The sequence below is a fragment of the Triticum dicoccoides genome, chromosome 6B, assembly GCF_002162155.2.
Source record: "Triticum dicoccoides isolate Atlit2015 ecotype Zavitan chromosome 6B, WEW_v2.0, whole genome shotgun sequence".
NCBI lineage: Eukaryota > Viridiplantae > Streptophyta > Magnoliopsida > Poales > Poaceae > Triticum > Triticum dicoccoides.
This window is the reverse complement of record NC_041391.1, coordinates 338,149,515-338,158,060: the sequence shown is the minus strand read 5'-3', so window position 1 is coordinate 338,158,060 and position 8,546 is coordinate 338,149,515. Positions and strand designations below refer to the sequence as shown.

Below are 8,546 nucleotides of genomic sequence, written 5' to 3'. Positions count from 1 at the left end.
TCCGGATGTCCGGGACTGGTAGGGAGTCCAACGTTTTGGCTCTGGTAGGATTTGTCAGACGTCCAGTCTGGGTTGGGCGTCCAGTCCGTCAGTCATCTGGAGATCTCCATACTTCCGATGTTTTGTCTCGGGTGTGGTGGTGCCGGTCGTTCGGTGGGGCTCGTCTGTCCGGTGCTAGGAGGTGTCGGTCGTCCGACGAACGTCGGACGTCCGGCCGCTGTAGCGTTCGCTGGCTCGGCCTTGTCCGGCTAGTTGGAGCTTCAGGCGTAGGTCGTCCGGTCGGGGTCGGTCGTCCGACGGCTGGAGACTTCCAAACTACTTTTCTTCTCGCTCCATGTACTCGGTGTCCACGCCGTCTTGTCCGTTGGGTGTAGTTGTTCCATGGCCTACTTCCAAGTACCTGATCACGCATAGGGTCTCCGCTTGAGGTAGCAGCCATGTCTTATATGTGGAGAGTGGTAGTTCGGAGAGAAGTGATTTCACCTTATTTTTGATAGCCTTTGCTTGAGCTCTTGTCATTGGTCCAAGTGGTGTCGTGGGAGACGTAGGTAGGTCCATGGGGATGACCTTGGGATGCTCCACGTCACAGAGGAGGCTGCGGGGGTCACTCTAGCGCAGGTAGGCCCCCAGGGAGAGGCTCGAGCACGCGCGCGTTGACACGCCTCTGCCTACTGGCAGAGGTTGAAGACGAAGTCTGGTGGATGCATAGTAACTGGGTCGCACGTAAGCGCTTCTGTGTGTGTGTGTGTGTGTGTGTGTGTGTGTGTTTTATTATTTCTACTTTGTTTTGTTTTTATTTATTTCTTTTGCCGCTATTTTCAAATTATACAAATTCAGAACCAGTGACAAAATTCCCTTGAATATTTTTATCCTGCACAATGGAATTATCCAAAGACAAATAAATCATTTCATAGTTATTCGAAATTATATTCTAATTATATGAATATAACTCAAATTCAAATAGCTATTGATTTAACTCAAAGTCCCAACATAATTCCTTAAAAATGTTCACTATTTTTGGTTTGAATCAAAACCCTTGCCAAAATTATCAAACATTAAAGAAGGAATCTTTGAATGAAATTTTTAGGGCTCTTGCCCTTCTTTTATTTAAATTTTTCTGGGGCTTGAAAATTCCCTCAATTCAAGTTTCTTGAAATTAACATGATGCATGATGCTCACTGATGCAACTAGTTAAAAACATTATTCTAGGGCTGTGACAGTTACATGCTTTGAGTAAGAAGAATGCTTTGAGTAAGAAGAATGCGCCTTTCATATGGGGACCCTCACAAGATGCCACGTTTATGAGTTTAAGAATTGCTCATGCATGGTCCATTGCTTGCATTACCGAACTTTAATAAACATTTGAAGGCATTGTGATGTTAGTGATAATGGCATTGGTGGTGGGTTGATGCAAGAGAATATAATGATAAAAGTGGATTTTGAAAACTATCATTAACAGAGTGATCAAACACCAAAAGGATACACAAAACACCAGAAAGATACACTGAAACTCAAACACATGCACATGCATAATACATTCCCATGAAATAGACTAGTTTTGAGATATCAGGGTAGAGCACATGCATAATACATTCCCATGAAATAGACTAGTTTTGAGATATCAGGGTAGAGCACAGAAAGGAGCAAAAAGGAGCTAACATTCTTATTGAAATACTAACTGCAGTTCATTTATCATATCCTCAGACATTGTACACAGCGGTGCGCTGGTGATCCATCACCACATCAGCCAAACTAGACACGGAATCACAGTTTATACACACAAATTCATTTTGTCTTCTTATCTTCTTTGTTATCCTTCTCCACCACTACTGGCGTTGCAGGTATGCTGAACTACCACTCTCTCAACCTTCTGGTGCATCTCTCTGTGCTTGCTCTCCTTAGTGGAGAGTGGTTCGTGAACACCTCCAGAAACATCGCCAGGATAAGCAATCTTGTAGGCAGCAAGGCAAGGACAATAGCCATCAATAACAGCGCAAGGATAGCTTTGTCTATGGCCTGCAAATTACAAGAGTAAGTGAAATATCCGATCAAACTCTGGTATCGAATACGTTTAAGGTTAAAATTGTGGCACTGCCCATAAAATTCAATTTGTTTAGGATCAAACTGATGAATAGAAATTTGTATAGGAGCAAAATGTACTTTTGGAAGCTGGATAGATTGTATAAGTTCAACATTGAGCACAGCAACCAAAAGTCATGCCCGTCCCAGTTTGAGGGGCTTGAGGGGAACATGTTTACCTATGGCTTTTAGGCTAGGTAGCACAAATAGATGCATGGTGTTAAACATTGTAATGTGTCATGTTATGTCCGTCTCTTTCTCTCTCTCTTGTACGGCAAGTTATTCTCATAGAGTTGGAAATAGATTGGGTTATAGATAGATAGAGTTGGTCTCCTTTTAAGTTTTTCTATATAGTCTTCTGTAACCCAAACTCTGTAATCCTCAAGAGAGGCTCTCCTCTCGTTCGATCAATATAATTGCGGGCGCTCTCCTCTGGAGGGTACGAAGCTTCATCAAATCTTACATGGTACCAGAGCCCCTCTCTTCCAACACATCTAGCTACCTTCCTCAACCTCCTGTCATGGTGCCCTCCTCTAGATCCACCACAAACTTTTCCCTCAACTCCCAAGTTTCAGAAAAACTCACTAGAACCAACTTCATCCTATGGCATGCTCAAGTGCTATCGCAGATTCGAGCTACGAGCATGTATGGCTACCTAGACAAAACCTATCCCGAACCACCCAAAACAATCACCACCAAAGACAGCGCCGGCAAGGATCAAGTCATCATCAACCCTGAGTACACCGTCTGGGCAAGGGAGTACCAGCAGGTGCCCTCCTACTTGCTCAATAATCTCTTCAAGGAGGTCCTGATTCAAGTCGCCTCTCATGAGAAGGCTCATGTGATCTGGGATGCCCTGATAAGCATGTTCGCCTCCACATCAAGGTCCCGCATCAACAATATCCGCATCAACCTGATGAATGCGCAGAAGTGGAGCCAATCTGCGGCTGCCTACTTCGGCCACATGAGATCCCTCGCGGACGAGGTGGCCATGGCCGGCGATCCCATCACTCCCAATCAGCTCATCTCCTTCATCATCGCTGGTTGGGACATGGACTACCAGCCCATCATCTCTGCACTTGATGTCCGCACCAACGACGTCTCTGTTGACGAGCTTTTTTCCATGGTGAGCAACTTTGATCAACCAGTATAACTCTTCCATGGTACGGGCGCCGGTGGATTCAAGCCCTCTGCAAACTTGGTTGGGCGCGGCTGTGGCTTCTCGAAGGGGGCGTCAATGAAAAGGAGATGGTGGCGGGGGCTTACCTCAAGGAGAAAACAGCGGCGGCAGATCCATCCTAGGCAGCTACCCTGGCCAGGGCGGCGGCGGCGGCTACCGCAGCAACAACAATGGTCAGGGCGGCCGATCTGGCGGCTATGGTAGCTATGGTGGTGGCTTCTACCGTGGCCAACCTGGAGGCTATGTCCATGGTAAAGGTGGTGGCTATGGTGGCTACGGTGGAGGCTCCAACAACAACCAACAGCACCCCTACTACAACAACCAGAGTCGTGGTGGCGCCTCCTCCTTTCCCCAAGGGTTTGATGGAATTTCTCAAATTTGCAAGAAAGATAATCATATTGCAAAAGATTGCAAGTGGCGCTATGCCGAAGATAACTGCAGGAAGAAGAAAGTTGCTGCTATGGTGGACACTTCCTATGGAGTAGATACCAACTGGTATATGCCGACACGCTACAGATCACATAAGCGGTGAATTGGAGAAGATCACCATGCATGAGAGGTACCATGGCCATGATCAAGTTCACAACGCCGACCGCGCAGGTATGGAGATTAGTCATATTGGTCATTCAATTATTAAAACCCCACTTCGAGATATTCATCTAAACAATGTTCTGCATGTTCCTAGTACCTCTAAGAATCTTCTATCTATCCATCGCATTGCACTTGACAATCATGTTTTTCTATAGTTTCACCCATACTTCTTTTTGATTAAGGACCAGGCCATGAAGAAAATCATTTACCGAGGTAGATGCATGGACGGACTCTACCCGTTGATCCCTAAGTTTAAGAGACTCAATAAACAAGTGCTCGGTGTCATCAAACTTTCATTGGATAGATGGCATCACCGTTTTGGCCACCCTGCTTTTTCTATCCTTCATCAAGTACTTAGCAGAAATAAGCTCCTATCTGTCGGTGAGCATCGTTCTGAAACTATTTGTGATTCATGTCAGAAAGCAAAAGGTCATCAATTGCCATATCCTATCTCTAATATGTTTCTGTTAAACCATTGCAACTTTTTTTTCTTGATGTTTGGGGTCTAGCTCCTTCCTCTGTTGGAAGACACCTATTATGTTAGTTTTATTGATGACTATAGCAAATATACTTGGATCTATCTTCTTAAGAAACGGTCTGATGTGTGTCAAGTCTTTCACAATTTTCAAGCTCTTGTTGAACGACAATTTAATAGCAAAATCATTGCAGTGCAATCTGATTGGGGTGGCGAATATGAAAAATTAGATTCCTTTTTCCAGCAAATAGGAATCTCTCATCATGTTTCCTATCCTCATGCTCATCAACAGAATGGTTCTACAGAACGAAAACATAGGCACATTGTTGAAGTTGGCCTTGCTTTGCTTGCTGCTGCTTCTATGCACTCAAGTTTTGGGATGAAGCTTTTCTTACAGCCGTTCATCTCATCAACATCTTGCCTAGTCGTGTTATTAATAATGACACTCCTGCTTTGTGCTTGTTGGCCAAATTTTCATCCTTACAACCAACGCAAGCTTATGTCTCGTTCAATCCAATGCGTTTTTCTTGGCTATAGTGCGAAACACAAAGGGGTCAAGAGTCTTGATGTGTCAAGTGGACGAGTTTACATCTCTCGTGATGTTATCTTTAATGAAATCAGTTTCCCTTCGAAAAACTTCATCCTAATGTTGGTGCACTCCTTTGCAAAGAAATTATTTTACTTCTCAACTTTCAGCGTCGATTCTGAGGGTGATAATAATTGCAATGAACCAATTTTGACTAATCCCTCTAATGAGTGTGATGATGCAGGTCTGAACACAGAAGAAAATCCAGCTCAAAACAGTCCAATTCGGTGCCAAACAGTGTCTTTGGGCGTCATTTTATGTGTTCTACTGCTGCCACAGAAAATAGCACCGAACCTGCCTTGGGGACCTTGCTGCAGCAGACTGCATCAAGATCTGCCGCGGGATCCGTGAAAGTTGTTGCGGCAGCCACACCAGGGCGATCCTCTCTGGACTCCGCGCCACCAGATGCCACCCGCATCGCGTCCAACACCGCCTCCCCATGCCAGCCAGCTGGGCCCACAGATCACGTGGAGGCCGCCTTCCCGCCCGCCTTGTGTGCGGCTCGTGCCTGGGTAGCCGACCACCCAATTAGGAGTGGGCTGGATGTCGGTCGCTCAGCCCTCTCACCTGGCCCATCTGGGCGTCTGTCTCCTGGCACGCAAGATGTGACCAGCGAATCGGCCTCCGGATCGCCAGCCGCCTCACCAGCAGCACTTGTTGGATCTTCTGTGGCTCCATCAGCACCTGACTACCCTGTTGTTCCGCCTGGATTTGATCATCCCTCTGCTCCTACTGCCATCGTCACACCACCACGCACATGGCTCCAGAGGGGAGTAATCAATCATATTAATTACAAGAATATTTCCAAGTTTGGTCCTGCCTGTTTATCTGGTGAACCTACTAACTTCCATGAAGCCCTTGGTGATGCTCGCTGGAAACAAGCAATGGAGGAGGAATATTCTGCCCTGCAGAAAAATAAGACCTGGCATTTGGTTCTTCGTCAGGGAGGTAAAAACTTGATCGATTGCAAATGGGTCTATAGGACTAAGAGAAAATCAGATGACACGGTTGATCGTTATAAAGCAAGGCTCGTCACAAAGGGATTTAAGCAAAGATACGGGATTGGTTATGAGGACACTTTTAGTCCGGTTGTCAAAGCAGCATCCATTTGTCTTATGTTATCCATTGTTGTTTCCAGGGGATGGAGTCTCAGACAGCTAGATGTGCAGAACGCGTTTCTTCATGGTGTTCTGGAAGAGGAGGTGTATATGAAACAACCTACTGGGTTTGAGGATAAAAATGCACCATTTCATGTCTGTAAGCTTGACAAGGCCTTATATGGATTAAAGCAAGCCCCCAGAGCATGGTATTCTCGGTTGAGTACAAAGATGCAAACATTAGGGTTTGTTCCATCCAAGTCTGATACATCATTGTTCATTTACAACAAGTTCAAAACCTCCATTTTTGTCCTTATATATGTTGATGATATCATTGTCACTAGTTCATCCAATGAAGCAATAACAAGGTTGTTAAAGGATCTGAGTTCAGAGTTTGCTCTAAAGAATCTAGGAGACTTGCATTTCTTTTTAGGCATTGAAGTTAAGAAAATCAGAGATGGCATTTAGGGAAGTATGCAAATGATTTGTTGAACAGAGTTGGTATGAAGGATTGCAAGCCTTCACAAACACCGTTATCTAGCTCAGAATCATTGACCTTAACTCAGGGAGAACCCTGAATCAGGAGGACAGCACCAGTTACAGGAGTATAGTTGGTGCATTGCAGTACTTAACTCTCACTCGGTCTGATATCTCCTTTGCAGTAAATAAAGTTTGTCAGTTTTTACATGCACCCACCATTGCTCATTGGACTGCAACAAAGCGTATTCTAAGGTATATAAAGCACATAGTTGATCTTGGTTTAACTTTCAGCAAATCCTCTTCTACTCGTGTGAGTGCATTCTCTGATGCTGATTGGGCTGGTTGCCTTGATGATAGAAGATCAACTGGTGGGTTTGCTATTTTCTATGGACCTAATTTAATCTCATGGTGTGCAAAGAAACAAGCTATTGTTTCCAGGTCAAATACTGAGGCAGAACATAAAGCATTGGCAAATGCTACAGCTGAAATTAATTAGTTACAATGTGTGTTGAAGGAGCTTGGAGTTCCGCAAACTCTGTATCCCTGTCTTTGGTGTGATAACCTTGGTGCTACATACTTATCTGCTAATCCAGTGTTTCATGCCAGGACTAGACACATTGAGATAGATTTTCATTTTGTCAGAGAAAGGGTTGCAAATAAACAACTAGAGATCAGATTCATTCCCTCCAAGGACCAGCTTGCAGATGGGTTCACAAAAGCATTACGAGTCAAAGGCTTGGAGGAGTTTAAGCATAATCTCAACTTGCGTAGTTGTGATTAAGGGAGAGTGTTAAACGTTGTAATGCGTCCTGTATGTCCGTCTCTTTCTCTCTCTCTCTCTCTCTTGTACTACAAGTTATTCTCATAGAGTTGGAAATAAATTGGGATAGAGATACATAGAGTTGGTCTCCTTTTAAGTTTTTCTATCTAGTCTTCTATAACCCAAACACTGTAATCCTCACGAGAGGCTCTCCTCTCGTTCGATCAATATAATTGTGGGCGCTCTCCTCTGGAGGGTATGACGCTTCATCAAGTCTTACACATGGACCAGCACACCAGTAATGGTAGAGGTGGAGCTAGACTGAGAATGACCGGGGCTGTTTTCATGAGAATAGCAGTTCAGAGGGGACGGGCATGATTATAAGGAATGACCATGGTCTCTTTTTGGCAACGGGAAACTGTGACGCTCCAATTTGTTGATTATGCCACAACTGCCGAGGCACAGGCTCTCCTGAATAGACTTTCCTGCCCTTTTCTTCCCTCCCAGATCTCTGTTTCCCGCCTGAACCTTCCAGCCTGTCTAAGGCGTCCTCATTTGCCTAAGGCAGGCAGAGTGGCGCCTAGGCGGATGCCTTGGACGCCTTATGGACTAAGGCGGACACCTTAGACACACAGGTAAGGCAAGGCCGGCGCCTTGGCTCCTGGGGGCGCCCTGACGCCTAGGCGTTGCCTAAGCGACACCGTAGGGACACCTTAAAAACAATGATGGCATCTATCCGAGATGGTCCACATTTGTGGAGACTATCTCAAACCCTGTGCCAGGAGGCAAGAACTCCTACTTTGCCAAGTGTTAGGAGGCTTGCAGGAAGGATGTCTGAGCAGGCATTTGGTGTGCTCCAATCTCGATTTGCTATTGTTCGGTACCCCGCTCTGACCTGGTCGAAATCTCAAATGTGGGAGGAAATGAATTGATGTGTCATCTTGCACAAAATGATCATTGAGAACGAGCAGGAAGAGCCGGTGTTTGACATTATACCATATTTCAGGTAGGGTCCTATTGCAACTGTTGATCGCCAAGTCCCGGCAGCATGGGCTGCCTTCCTCAATATGCATCAGGAGATCCGAGACCTACAGGTGCATCAAGAACTGCAGCATGATCTGGTGGAGCACCTATGGAGGCTCAAGGGCACAGCCTAGTTCGATGTGTTTAAATTTGTGTTTGAATTATGAGTTTGCTTCTTTGAACTATTTGATTTGTATTGATTTATGTGATGAACTATGTGATAAAAAATAGTTTTGTTGAATTTGTGCCGAAGTGTGCCGAATTTGGGCCTAATT

The 8,546-nt window shown here is 45.2% G+C and overlaps 1 long non-coding RNA gene across 1 annotated transcript in view; it reads right to left on the bottom strand.

Moving 5' to 3' along the window:
* Positions 1-1,533: 1,533 nt before the first annotated feature.
* The window catches only part of LOC119325606, a 13,846-nt gene continuing 6,833 nt past the window's right edge, over positions 1,534-8,546 (bottom strand). The window contains exon 2 of the long non-coding RNA XR_005157598.1: positions 1,534-2,016. This is a non-coding gene — a long non-coding RNA (uncharacterized LOC119325606). The remainder of the gene's footprint in view (positions 2,017-8,546) is intronic.